Raw genomic sequence first — 14,870 nt, 5'->3', positions numbered from 1 at the left:
CGCGTTGCCGCCGTTGGCAAGTAACAGTCTCCAGGGCTACGGTCACTATGGCGCCGGGCGCCGGGTCTCGAGGCAACTGTTGCTACCCCGGCCCCGCGCGTCACCGCCCGGCCCCGCCCTGAAGAGGCGTGCCCGGCGTTTCTCCGCTTCCTATTGGTGTAGCGCCTGCCTGTCATACAAAGGGGCGGGACTCGAGGAGGGAAAACCAATGGCGTGGCGGAGGGGGCGTGGCCGGCGGTTGGCGCGCGGTTTGGCGCCTCGGCGCGGGGCGGGGCCGGGCGCATGACGCGCGCGCGCGCGGGCGCGGGGAAGCTGTAAGGGGGGAGAGGGGGCGGGGCCTGCGCGATGATTTCACCTCAATAAATCACCCAAAAAAAAAAGAAAAAATTTTTTAAAAAGTTTATTTTCCCGCTGTTAAACATTCCAAAGGGGCGGGTTGCCCATGGAGTTGTTGTGGGGTATTTTTTCTCACCAACTCCACGTGACATCAAGCCGTCGTCATGGCGACGGGGCGTGACGTCACCGACAACAACGGGTGGGAGCGGGCGGGGTTTGGGGCGAATTGGGGGAATTTCGGTGAAATGCTGCTGCCCCCCGAATTGGGGGAATATCCGGGAAATGCTGCTCCCTCCGGGGCTCGAGGGGATGCGGGGGGGTTGCGAGGAGAAGCCTTGGGACAGAAAATCGTCCTGCACGGACAGACGGACAGACGGACAGAGCCCCGCGCCGGGACTGCGGCACCAGGAGCTGGAACTGCCGGAAAACTCCAGAGAGAGCCACGGGGGTGCTCCGGGCTGGGGGTGCTCACATGGGGGCTCCAGGGAGAGCTCAGAGCCCCTTGAGGGGCCTAAAGGGGCTCCAAGAGAGGGACTGGGGACAAGGCATGGAGGGACAGGACACAGGGAATGGCTTTAAACTGAAAAAGTGAAATTTAGATGGGAAAAAAATCCCATTTAGATGGGATATTGGGCAGGAATTTTTCTGTGTCAGAACAGGAGAAGGCTCCAGGGTGAGCCCAGAGCCCCCTGAGGGCCTTGAAGGGGCTCCAGGAGAGGGCCTGGGGACAGGGCACAAAGAATGGCTTCCCCCTGAAATAGTGACATTTAGTTCAGAAAAAAATCACGTTTAGATGGCGAAAAATCGTATTTAGATGGGATATGGGACAGGAATTGTTCCCTGGCAGGAGAGGAGAAGGCTCCAGGGACACCTCAGAACTCTTGCAGGGCCCTAAAGGGGCTCCAGGAGAGGGACTGGGGACAAGGCCTGGAGGGACAGGACACAGGGAATGGCTTCCACTGAAATTTAGATGGGAAAAAATCCCATTTAGATGGGAAAAAAAATCCCATTTAGATGAGCTATTGGGCAGGAATTATTTCCTCTTGGAGAGGAGAAAGCTTCAGGGCCACCTCAGAACCCCGTTGTGGGGCCCAAAGCAGCTCCAGGAGAGCTGGAGAGGGACTGGGAACAGGGCCTGGAGGGACAGGACACAGGGAATGGCTCCCACTGAAATTTGGATGGGAAAAAGTCCCATTTAGGTGGGGGAAAATCCCGTTTAGATGGGACATTGGGCAGGAATTGTTCCCTGGATCCCTGGCAGTGCCCAAGGCCAGGCTGGGTGGTTCCTAACTCCCCACATCCCATCCTGTTTTATTTTGTCACTGAAACCCAGCCCAGGCTCTAAGTCGCTTTCATATTTTTTGAATGCAGGTGCTGCCAAGTAAAGCAGCGTTTTTAATAAAGCTTTACGAAATATCTCTGTTTGTGGGGGTTTTTTGGGGTTTTCCCCTACAGTTAAATTCAGCAGAATCCCCAGCACTTGCTCTGAAAAATCCCCATCAGGTATTTCACCATTTCCAGGATTGCTTTCCTGACATGCAATAAAAAAAAAAAAAAAAAAAAAAGCTTTTATGATGTATTTTTTCTGCAACGTTTTCTGAAAAGTATGTCCCAGCCTCAGCCAAGGAAGTGTGTGGAATTTGTACCCATGGAGACTCCAATAACACAGTCTGCTCCAAACACCACAGGATTATTATTTTTCTTACCTAACCCTTCTGGAAAGGAGTTACTGGAAAAGGAAGTGACTGAGTGAGGCAATTTAAATTTTAGACACTGGTTAGAGAGCAGATTTGGGGTTGCTGTTCCCGCTTTTGGGAGATTACCACCTGAATTATGCTGGAAAAATTCATGGAGTTGTGTGTCTGGCCACTGTGGACACACTGAGTGAGCTTTGGAGAAGCTCCTCTGAAAAATAATTTTTATTCTGAGTAAGCTTTGGAGAAGCTCCTGAGAAAAATAATTTTTATTATCTGAGCGAGCTTTGAAGAAGCTCCTGAAAAAAATAATTTTTATTCTATTTTATTATTATTCTATTTTATTTTTATTTCTATTTTATTTAAAAAATATTTTATTTTTATTCTCTTTTTATACATAATTTTATTGTTAATCGGTTGTAAATGCTTAAGCCATGGATCGTTTAAAAGAACAACTTTTTGGTGAGTGACACATCCAGTAAAAGATAAAATTGATATGGAATAGTTTTTTAAAATCACCTAGAACAAGTAAACATCCACCTGTACTCCTGGAAACTGAGACCAGATTAATAGATTTGCCTTAAACACTCCTGATATGTTTGAAGGTTGTTCTCATTCCTTCCCTCAATCTCTTGTTTTACAAATGAAGAAATGAAGAAATCCTCTGGTTTTGGGGGTTTTTTCCCTAAAAACCACTCAATAAACAGCTATTTTTTAATCCTGTGGTCACCTTTTCCTGCTTGAGCAGGAATAAATGCATTTGGTTTGGCCACACTGAGTTGCACCACGCTGATTTTGAATTATCACTCAAATTTCCCAGGAGCTGAATGAAATTCCTCAGCCCCACGTGTTGTTGCAGCTCTGGTACTTTTATTTTTTAGGGCACAATTCCCCACTGAACAACAAAAATAAACATAAAACACATTTAGGTGTGCTCCTGTTCTTCCTCCTGAGTGAAACCCAAAGCACAGGTGCCAAAAACATCCTGAAATTCACAGAATCACATTGGGGCTGGAAAAACCATCTGAGATCTTCAAACCCGCCTCAGCATTGCCCCAACCCTGTCCCCAGGTGCCACAGACAATTTTGAACACTTGATAATGCCTGGAATTTTTGATAATGCCTGAAATTTTTGATAATGCTCAGCACAGCACCTTTGGGACACCCTGCAGCCCATGGGGGTCAGGCAGAGTCACCACAGCACTTTTATTTTTAATTATTTTTCATTTCTTTTCAATTTTCTTGTGCCAAGCTGATCACTGGGATGAATTTTTCTTTGTTTTTTTCCAGCCTGTTCATAAGCCAGATCTCACTCCTCTCACACAATACCAGGGGTTGGGGAAGGAGATTAATTTCAAAGAGTTGTAAAGAAAGAGAAGTTTGATTTTTCTGTTCCTTCTCTTTTCTCCCAGCTTGCTGCAGCTGTCTCTGCTACCCACAGGAGGGCATGTTCCTCAAAGCAAAACTGGAATTCAGCTCAAACCCAAAGGATCTCATTGATTCACTTGATTTCACTAAAGGGAGATTTTAACAGAAAAACTGTTTTCTGTGAAAGCAAATTCCTTGTAAAGGCAGCAGCATCCTTTGAAATATTGTGTTTATCCATGAAAAATGTTGTTGTTTTGGGTGCTGGAAATGAAACCTGAAACGAAACTATTCCTTTAAATTGTTTCCTGTGTGAAGAAAAAAAAAATCCCAGAGGGTTAAAAATAAAAGAAATTTAAAAAATGCTTTTGGGATTTTTGCTTAAAGAAAAAGTTTTAAATGGGAGAGAATCCCCATTCCAAACAGGGACCAAACAGCACGTGGGAGATTTCTGTGTCAGCTTCCTCCCATGCTTGGAGGTGTTTTCCAACCCTAATGATTCTATATTCCAACCCTAATAATAACCCTAATAATTATTATTCTCTCCGTGCTGTGTTTTGCTGCAGAGTGAGCTCAGTGCAGAGCATTTGGGGGCTGAGCTGGTGCCTCTCTGTGTCCCCTGTCCCACAGCAGTTTCCCCTGCAGGCTGTGAGCATCATCTCATGTGTCATCGTGGATTTCCCCTTTAAAATATCGGCCATAAAATGAAATTTCAATATAATTTCATTCCCAATTTGTGGGGCACATAAACAGGTCCCGCTTTTGCAGGCAGGGAGTCACTCCAGAGCTGCACTTAGGGATTAAATCTCCATTTAATCTCCATCCCACCTATTTCCAAAGAAATTCCAATGGCAACTGCAGCTTTTTCCTGCCACACTCCTCGGGCCCAGCCCTGGCTGAGCTCCTGCTCCAAGCACAGCCCCAGGGTTTTGTTTTCTGCACCACAAACTCCACCACAGCAACATCCTGCAGTGCTTTGGGCTGGCCTTGGGAGGAGAAAGCTGTGGAGTGTGGCTGTGCCGAGGAAATTCCAGGCTGGAATTTCCCTGTCCTGCTCTGCCCAGCCTCTCTCCAGAAGGACAGGGAATCCCAGGCTGTTATGGGATCCTTTTCCAGCAGGAAAGGGAATTTCAGGCTGTTTTGGGATGTCCCTTCAGCAGGACAGTGAATCCCAGGCTGTTATGGGATCTTTTTCCAGCAGGACAAGGAATTCCAGGCTGTTACAGGATGTCCCTTCAGCAGGACAGGGAATTTCAGGCTGTTATGGGATCTTTTTCCAGCAGGACAATCAATCCCAGGCTGTTATGGGATATTTTTCCAGCAGGACAGGGAATTCCAGGTTGTTATGGGATCTCTCTGCAACAGGACAACAAATCCCAGGCTGTTATGGGATGTCTCTTCAGCAGGACAGTGAATCCCAGGCTGTTCTGGGATCTTTTTCCAGTAGAAAAGGGAATCCCAGGCTGTTCTGGGATCTTTTTCCAGCAGGACAGTGAATCCCAGGCTGTTATGGGATCTTTTTCCAGCAGGATAATGAATCCCAGGCTGTTTTGGGATGTTCTCTCCTGTCCTGGCAGTGGCCCAGAGCATTTTTTCCCTCAGCCTGGAAGCAAACAGTGAGTGTTGAAGGTGGCAGAAAGAAGAGAGGATGTTCAGCCATTCCTGTGCTCTTTTTTCCTGTCTCCCTTGGGTTTCATCCCAACAATCCCAGGCAAAGTTTCCCTGCACATTGTGGGATTTGGGAAAATCACTCTTCCCAACCTCACATCTCCCCCCCAACAAGTTTTTTAGCCCACCTAAAACCCCAAATGCTCTCTCTTCCCCCACCCTGTAAATTTCCTTTTATGAGATTTAAAGACCAAGCATTTATCTGCAGTTTTATCTGTTTGGTTTGGCTTTAGCTGCCTGGAAATTCCACCAAAAAACACTGGATAAAGTCATGGAAAAAAGAAACCACAGTGCCTGTGGGATTTTTGTGTGCCACTCCCTGCAGGGAGCTGCAGCTCCTGAGCCCACAGGAGGAGGATGTGCCCACAACTGGAATGAAATCAAGAGCAGTCAGACTGATATTACTGAATCCATGAGGAATTCTGTGGAATTAAACCCTGAGCAGGGTTTAAATGGAATTTCTGCCCAAAGCACAGGTTGGCTGGGGAGTGAGACAGAGACAATACAAAACAACACATTCCATTTTCAGAAGGCTTCTACAGTAAAATCAGGAAGAAATTCTTGGCATCTGATTCCATTGATTCAGAATGCTGAACAATTGCTTTATTAAACTATACTACATTACATTAATACTATATTATAATTATAGTGAAGAGATGCTGTCATATTTTCTGAAAAATCCCTTGGCCAGGATTTATTCTCCTGGGAAGCTGAGAAGCCTCAGGGAAAAATAGAAACAATAATTATCTCATTTGCTTCTCCTGTGTTTTGCTGCTTTGGAATGTGGTTTGGACATTGTTTATCCAACAGGCGATTGTTTGATTGGTTTCATGTGAATTGTTTTTACTTAATGAGCAATCACCATCCAGCTGTGTCGGGGCTCTGAGGAGTCAGTCACGAGTTAGTATCTAATAATTAGTATCTTATAATATATAAGTATATATTATAAGTATATATATAGTATCTTATAATATATAAGTAATATATAATACTATAATGATTAGTATCTTGATAAGTCTTCTGTAAATATCCTCTCTCTATTCTTTAGTATAGTTTAGTATACAATATAATTAATATAATTAATATAACATAACATAATATAATACATAAAATAATAAATTATCCTTCTAAGAACATGGAGTCAGAGTCTCAATTCCTCCTTTGTGCTGGGGACCCTGAAAATACCACAAGATACTCTAATATACTGTACAAAGAATACTAATGAAAACTCATCACTGTCTCCAGTCAGTTCTCAGTTTTGACTCAATTGGTCAAGGAATCAAAACAATCTTCAATAGAATGTAATTGGCAAATTATTTTAGGTAAACAATCTTCCTAAGACATTCCACATGTGTAAAAACAACAGGAGCAGCAAATGGAGATGGGAATTGTTTTCTCTTCTTCTCTCTGTGCTTCTCCAGGAAAAAACCTGAGAGAGAATTATCTCTCTCTTTGTTCAGAGAATGTGAATAACACAGCTTCAAACTTGTTTCTTGTTTTTATTATAGCATGCATGCTTTTTATACATTCTTACAAAGGTCATAAGTTTACACTTTACTCATTGATTACAAGAGACAAACAAAGTGTTTATTGGAATAGTTGCAGGTTTCTCTTATTTATCCTTCTTTCTTTCTTGGTTTCTCTGTCAATGACCTTGGTAGGAAAATCTTTCAGGGGCCAACATGGATCCTCTGATCAAAATTCTCTCTGGCTCGCAGAAGGGGCTGTAAAACCTCTGATTTCCACAGCTCTCGTTTCCCCAGGTGCTGGAGCAGAGTGCCCAGGAGCCCTGAGGGAGTGCTGGGCAGGATCAGAGCGAAGGCCTGGGAGATGTGGTGGGAAGGGGGCACAAAATCAACCAAACTCACAGTGATGGCACCTTCAGCACCTGCATGGCAGCGAGGAAGAGCCCCTGGGGCACCTGGAGAGAGCCTTCCTCACCACACTGGTGCTCCAGAGCCTTTCCCAGCTCCATTCCCTTCCCTGCACATGCTCCAGCCCCTCGAATCATGAGGGGCTCAAAACATCCCTGGATCTGAGGTGTGACCCCAGGATCTGAGGTGTGACCCCAGCACTGGGGACTGGCACAAGCCACGTCTGCTCCTTGGCCCCCTGGGCACACTGCTGGAAGCTTGGAATGTGAATATTGAGCAAAAAAGGGTTGGTTTGTTGACATGGGGAAGCTCGATATCCTGGTGGCTGTGAGCTTCTTGAAGCTCTGTAACTGTTTCACTCTGGTGAGTTTATGTTTGAAAACCACAGCAAGCGGTGATTAAGTGGCCCTGTGGATTATTAACATTTCAGGCTGAATTGAGGTGCAGAGGTCCTGCATGTCACCCCAGCTCAGTTAACTGTTGGAACCCTGGCTGCTGAGAATTTCAGACTTTCTGTGCTGACCCCCAGGAGAAAACTGCATTGACCTGAGGCCGTGGAGAAGCTTCCAAAAGGGAATGACAGAACTGGGGTTGTGGGTGTGGAGTTTGAATAGAAGTGTGTGATACCACAGGGTGGGAAACTTAGAGTTGAAGGTTTTGGAATGGGCTTGGGGGGAGCAGCCCATTGCTCCAGCAGCAAGGGGAAAGACAGAATTCCATTTTTACTGAAGATCTGGAGGTGCAATTGGATTTTTTTCTCCATGCACTTCTGTATCCATCCCATTTTAGAGCAAATGGCTTTCCAGCAAATTCTTTTCCAAAACTGGGATTACCTGCAGGCGTAGATAGTGTTGCATTTTTGGGTTTAAGTTTAATATTCAGAGGATATAGGCATGGCCTCTGAAGTGAGGTGATATCTAACATCAAACTAAGTAATTATACAGCCAAGAAATCCTAATTCTCTGCTTTTCAGGCTTTATAAATATGTGTTTCACACACTACACTTTGCATATTGCATAAACAGCCTTTGCCTGCTCTGTGTTGTCTCAAAACCCATGAGTGTGCAGTTTTTAATGAGTTTAAAAAAAAAATAAAAAGGAATTTATGCCCATGACAGGCCAGAGTAAACAGCTTTTGTCCTGTTTTATTGATGAGAATTGCAGAAGAGTCATTTAATCATAGAGGCAGATAAAGGTCACTTATCAGCTGCTGTGTCCTGGTGATGAGCCCTTGGCTTTGTTGATTTATGACAGTTGGGAGTTGGATATTAATCTAAAGCATAATTTGGTGGGGATGTTCCTGTGTGTGTCTTTTTGTTGTGTTTGGGTGCTTTTGGGCTGTGGTTTTTTTGGGGTTTTTCCAGTATTTCCCACCCCTATTTGCTGTAGACCATTTCACATGACCAGAAAAGGTGTTGCAAGTCCTTGATGGGAAAGACACCACGAGCAGTTTAAGCGTGGAAATGACTCAGGTACAAAGAGACTCTTCTGTCTGTGGTTTCCAGCCTGTTTCCTCATCACATCCATCTTCTCCTGTCCAGCCTCAAGTGGAAATTGCTGAAATATTTTATTGCCCTCCATGCCCTGTTATCTTCCAAGTCAACGTCCTGAGGTGCAACAGCTTGGGTTGAGTCACTTTGCCACTCTAGAGCTGGAATTTGGGAGTGTTATCAGAGCAGTCCTAGCCCAGAATAGCTCCCAGACCCAGTGCCAGTGATAAAAGTGAGAATTATGTAACCTGTGTTGGGTAATTCAGATGGGCAGACAGGGCTGGCTCTGTTCAGCTGAAGAAGAAATTTCCACTCTCTGTGTCCACAGCTGCACAAAGAGATGATGGTAGGAAAGGAAAGAACAAATGGAAATTTCACTGGGCGATGTTCTGTAGGGCACAGGAAATCTGTGGCTGAGGTAAAGAAGAAGCAGCAGCCAGCCCATGTCTCACCAAACCTGTGCACCAGAGTTCCTACCCTCAGTGATGTGGTTTGACATGCACAAATCTGGAATATCACAGCCCCAGATAAATCTGAATTTATCCTGGGCCTCTGATCCTGATGTTCTTCTTTGTGGGAAATGAATTTGTAGAGAATTTTTAAAGCTTAATAGAAGGTTTACATAGTGTGTGTTTGTATGTAAATTTTGAGATAAGAAATGTTAACTTAGAGATGTTATAGAATAAGACAGGCATTGTTGAGAGAGAAATAGAATTAGAAAATCTGAATTAAAATATAGACATGAATATATATATGATATAGGATGATACATATACATATACACACACACATATGTATATATACATATATATATATAGGGTGACTTATAATATCTATATTGTCTCACCCTTCACATAAGAATGAAAATGGAATAAAATTTTTTAAAACACCTCTCAGTTACCCCATCTCTAAGTCAGAAAAGGGCAAAATCCAACACTTCTCTTGTAGGGATAGCTCTGTCCCAGCTGGCATCTCCCCCTGCCTTAGTCATGTGAAATACCTGGAAATGTCAAGATGAGGCAGAAACATGAAAACATAATGGAAATTATTTAAGTTAGAAAAGACCCTTAAAATCACCAAAACCAATAATCTAACACTGCCAGCCCCCACTAAACCTTGTCCATAAGTGTCACATCTCCACATCTTTTAAACCCCTCCAGGAGCGTGAATACACTTCAGAAAAATTGACTTTAATCACAGAGATAAAAATCTGTAACATCCCAGCCCAGCCACTGCTGTAACTCACCCAGGGCCATCAGCTGGAGGCTCTTTGTGTGTTCTCACTGCAGATTTCCCAACAGGAACAAAATGTTGGAGGTTTTGGTGCTCCCCTCGAGGTCCAGGCTGTGTTACCAGCAGAGCTCGAGGCTGCTGAACCTGCAGCCACCTCCTGTCCCCTGATGTTGTGGCACAAGGAGTGACAGCCCAGCCAAGGCAGCTCACCTGGGAAAGTGTGACATTGGACTTCTAATTAAGTGATTCTATGTAATAAATTCAGATTCAAACTCATATAAAGTAATAATGAAAGAAGTTCATTTCTGTAATGTCTTATTTAGGTACATGGAGATAATGACATATTCCAGTCTATTGCCATAGTTTAAGTTTTGCATTGCATGAGGGATACATGACATAGGATTTAATGAGATAGTATTATTTTATTATTTTGCATTATTATTATTATTATTATTATTATTATTATTATTATTATTATTATTATTATTATTATTATTATTATTATTATTATTTTGCAGCATTTTTTCACCAAAGCAGGAGAAGAAAATAATACAGATAGGCAAGAGACAGAGATAACTGCAACTCTAGGTCTAGACAATAAACTGTTTCCTATTTTATCTCAGCCCTGTTGCACTCCTTACATTTCAATCTACTTTTTCTACACATTTTTATTCCAGTTCACATTACTTTCTGGAGACAAAACCATGTCATATAAATACCACAATACCCCAAATGACCTGGAGGTGACACAGGGACACATCCAGGTGGGTTTGGGATGTCTCCAGACAGGGAGACTCCATTCCCCAACCTCGATGGGCAGCTTGGTCACTCTCAATGTAAAGTTTTTCTTCATGTTGAGGGGTTTGTCTTGTGTTTTAGTTTGTGCCCATCACAAACTAAATTATTATTTATATATTTATATAGAATTTATGGGATCCTTTCAAGCTGCATCAAGGGAAATATAGGTTGGATATTAAGAAGAAAGTTTTTTTACAGAAAGGGTGATAAAGTTCTGGAATTATCTGCCCAGGGAGGTGGTGCAGTCCCCATCCCTGGGTGTGTTTAACAAAGCCTGGATGTGGCACTGGGTGCCAGGGTTCAGCTGAGGGGTTGGGGCTGGGTTGGACTCGATGAGCTTGGAGGTCTCTTCCAACCCAGTGATTCTGGAATTCTGTGAATTCTCTCCCGGCCCTCTCTTCTCTGGGCTAACCAGGCCCAGCTCCCACATTCTCTCCTCGTTACAGAGATGCTCCAAACTCCTCATCCTCTCTGTGGTTTCACTGGATCCTCTCCAGTTGCTCTTTGTCTTTCTTGAACCATGGAGCCAGGACTGGACACTGCTCCAGATGTTCCTCACCAGGACCAAGGGCAGGATCACTCCTGCCCTGCTGGCCACACTCTTCCCACTGCCCCCAGGGTCCCATTGTCCCTCCAGGGCTGTAATTCCCTCCCTGGGGTTTCTCTGCAGAGTTTCTCTCCCCAGCCTCTCCTGCTCCTGGTTCCTTCCCTTTCCTGGAGCTGCTGGGGCCACCCAGCTCCTGTTCCTCAGGAACCAAGAGCCCTGTGGCTCCACAGGGGTTAATCCTGGCAAGCACAGAGCCAGCACAGGAGCTGTTTGAGCAGAAGCCACCCTGGTGCGTTTGCTATTCCAAGTTCAGCAGCTCCCTGCTTGTTTATAAAGGGCTGTGCTGTGTTATCAGCAATCAATAACAACTCTGAGCTATCAGCCCCTCTCCTGCCTGGGCCAGGGGTGTCTGGGGATCACCTGTGCCCATCTCTGCTCTTCACCACCAGCCTGGAACCCTTTGAACCAGCAGGGGCTCAGCAAACAGCACAGGATTTACCTTGGGGGTGATGCAACCTCGGTTTGATGGACAAGGACATAAACCCCAGCTCACCCCAGGTAATCTGTTGGCTCAGGGAATGGCCAAAAATAGATCTGGTGACTCCTGCCTCTTGAGTTAACCTTTGGGCTGTGCCCCTGGAGCTCTCCATGCTTCACTGGGAATGACATTCCCCTTGTCAGCACAGCAGGGCCTGGCTGAGGACCAGGGCAGGCTGGACTGTGAGGGTCAGGAATCTGAATTTTACAGATCACACCAGCTTCCAGCTCTGTTCTGTCTTGCTTTTCAAAATAAATTCACCATCTGAGTGAGGATGGAGCCAGGACACGACTGAGGACCAGGGCAGGCTGGACTGTGAGGGTCAGGAATCTGAATTTTACACATCTCACCAACTTCCAGCTGCTGTTTTGTTTTGCTCTCCAGAATAAATTCACCATCTGAATGAGGATGGAGCCAGGACACGACTGAGGACCAGGGCAGGCTGGACTGTGAGGGTCAGGAATCTCAATTTTACAGATCTCACCATCTTCCAGGCTGCTCTATTCAAAATAAATTCGCCATCTGAGTGAGAATTGAGCCAGGGTCTGGTTGAGGACCAGGGCAGGCTGGAGAATGAGGGTCAGGAATCTGAATTTCACACATCTCACCAACTTCCAGGCTGTTGTTCTGTCTTGCTTTTCAAAATAAATTCACCATCTTAGTGAGAATGGAGTCAGGACCTGACTGAGGACCAGGGCAGGCTGGACTATGAGAGTCAGGAATCTGAATTTTACACATCTCACCATCTTCCAGACTGTTGTTTTGTCTTGCTCTCCAGAATAAATTCACCATCTGAATGAGAATGGAGCCAGGTCTTGACTGAGGACCAGGGCAGGCTGGAGAATGAGGGTCAGAAATCTGACTTTACACATCTCACCACCTTCCAGGCTGCTCTGTTCAACATAAATTCACCATCTGAGTGAGAATGAAGCCAGGTCTTGACTGAGGACCAGGGCAGGCTGGAGAATGAGGGTCAGGAATCTGAATTTTACAGATCTCACCAACTTCCAGCTGCTGTTTTGTCTTGCTCTCCAGAATAAATTCACCATCTGAGTGAGGATGGAGCCACCTTGGAGGGGCTGCAGAGAGGTGAGGAGGCTGAGGGGCTGCAGGGGAAGGCTCAGAGTGCAGGGGACAGCAGGAACTGGAGATGCCTGGGCTGGAGGACAGCTCAGGGCTCCTGAGGCTGCCCTGGCCCTGCTGTCCTGCTCTGCTGGAGCTGTTTTACAGCTGCAATATCCTCCAGCTGCAGCCTGACCTTCTGGCAGGAGCTGCCCCCTAATTCCATATTCCTTAGGTTTGCTCATCAGCTGTGAACCAAACCCTCCCCTCCCCGGGTGAGTGGGAGGAGGCAGAGAAGAATTCACAGGGAAAAAAAAAAAAAACAAAACAAAACAAACAATGGCTTGGAATTCTTGGTCTGCAGCAGGAAAATAGCAGGAATAATTCATTTCACAGCTACAGCTGTTTTCCTAACAGGATAAACAAAATCTTGGCTTTTCTGCAGCTTTATCAGCCAGGAATGACTGAGAACAGTTGCATGGATCCACCTGATCATAACTCTGAAAAATACAGTAATAAATAAATCAATATATAGTGTTGGAGACCAGCTAAAACAAGGAAGAGCCAGAGACGGCAGGAGATGGTGGAGCTGCCACCAGATCACAGGTTCTGATAAGGAAGGGGGGCCTGGAGATCATGGCCAGAACTTGTGCTGGATGGAAAAAAAAATCTTTTTGGAACACAAACCCTGTGAGGAACAGCTGAGAGCTGAGGGAGCTGGGGGTGCTCAGCCTGGAGAAAAGGAGACTCAGGGGTGCCCCCATTGCTCTCACAGCTCCTGAAAGGTGCCTGTGCTCAGCTGGGGCTGGGCTCTGTCTGCAGGAACTGACAGAACCAGAGCACACAGCCTCGAGCTGCACCAAGGGAAATACAGGTTGGATATCAGGAAAAAATATAGGTTGGATATTAGGAACTTGGTGAGATCCTATTCTACAAGTAGGATATTAGGAAAAACCTAATTAAGATATTAGGGAAAAATATATGTTGGATATTAGGGAAAATTCATCATTCTTTCAGTTTTTCATGGAAAGGGTGATAAAGTTCCAATGATTTACAACCTTTTCCAGGAAGAATTTTTTCCTGTTGTCCAACAAAAACCTCCCCTGGTGCAACTTGAGGCCGTTTCCTCTTGTCCTATTGAATCTTGCCCTTAACCTTACCTTATTTTATTTTAACCTTCCTTAACCTTAACCTTACTTTATTTTAGGGGAAAAACAGCTTTCAGAAGGATTCAGACTATTTTGTCAGAGCATTTTCAGACTATTTTCATCCTTTTCCTAAAAACTTCTGCTGGGTCATCCCACACCACCACAGGTGCTCCAGGTGTCCAGCACAGCCCAATCCTGGTGTTGGGCACAGCCCATTGCTGGTGTTGGGAACAGCCCAATCCTGGTGTTGGGCACAGCCCATTGCTGGTGTTGGGAACAGCCCAGTCCTGGTGTTGGGCACAGCCCATTGCTGGTGTTGGGCACAGCCCAGTCCTGGTGTTGGGCACAGCCCATTGCTGGTGTTGGGAACAGCCCAGTCCTGGTGTTGGGAACAGCTCATTCCTGGCACAGCCCAATCCTGGTGTTGGGCACAGCCCAATCCTGGTGTTGGGCACAGTCCATTGCTGGTGTTGGGCACAGCCAGATCTCGGTGTAGGGCACAGCCCAATGCTGGTGTCTAGCACAGCCGATTACTGGTGTCCAAATCCCGGTGGAACAGCCCAATCCCGGTGTCGGGAACAGCCCATTCCCGGTGTTGGGAACAGCCCAATCCCGGTGTCAGGAACAGCTCAATCCCGGTGGAACAGCCCATCCCTGTTGTCCTGCACATCCCAATCCCGGTGTTGGGCACAGCCCAATACTGGTGTTGGGCACCGCCCATTCCCGGTGTTGGGAACAGCCCATCCCCCGGTGTCCAGCCCAGTCCCGGTGTCGGGCACAGCCCAGTCCCGGTGTCCAGCCCAGCCCCGGTGTCCTGCACAGCCCAGTCCCGGTGTCGGGCCCAGCCCATCCCCGGTGTCCAGCCCAGTCCCGGTGTCCTGCACAGCCCATTCCCGGTGGAACAGCTCATTCCCGTTGTCGGGCACAGCCCATCCCCCGGTGTCCAGCCCAGTCCCGGTGTCGGGCCCAGCCCAGTCCCGGTGTCGGGCCCAGCCCATCCCCGGTGTCCCGGCACTGCTCCGGGCATTGACCGCGGGTAACCCGCGCCAGGGAGGGGGCGTGGCCTACCTGTTATTGACAGCTTCCTCCTCCAATCGCACGGCGATGCGTCTCTGCCT

The sequence above is a fragment of the Melospiza melodia genome, chromosome 7 (genome assembly GCF_035770615.1).
Source record: "Melospiza melodia melodia isolate bMelMel2 chromosome 7, bMelMel2.pri, whole genome shotgun sequence".
Lineage (NCBI taxonomy): Eukaryota > Metazoa > Chordata > Aves > Passeriformes > Passerellidae > Melospiza > Melospiza melodia.
The sequence above is the reverse complement of the archived record's forward strand: the minus strand, read 5'-3'. Positions refer to the sequence as shown.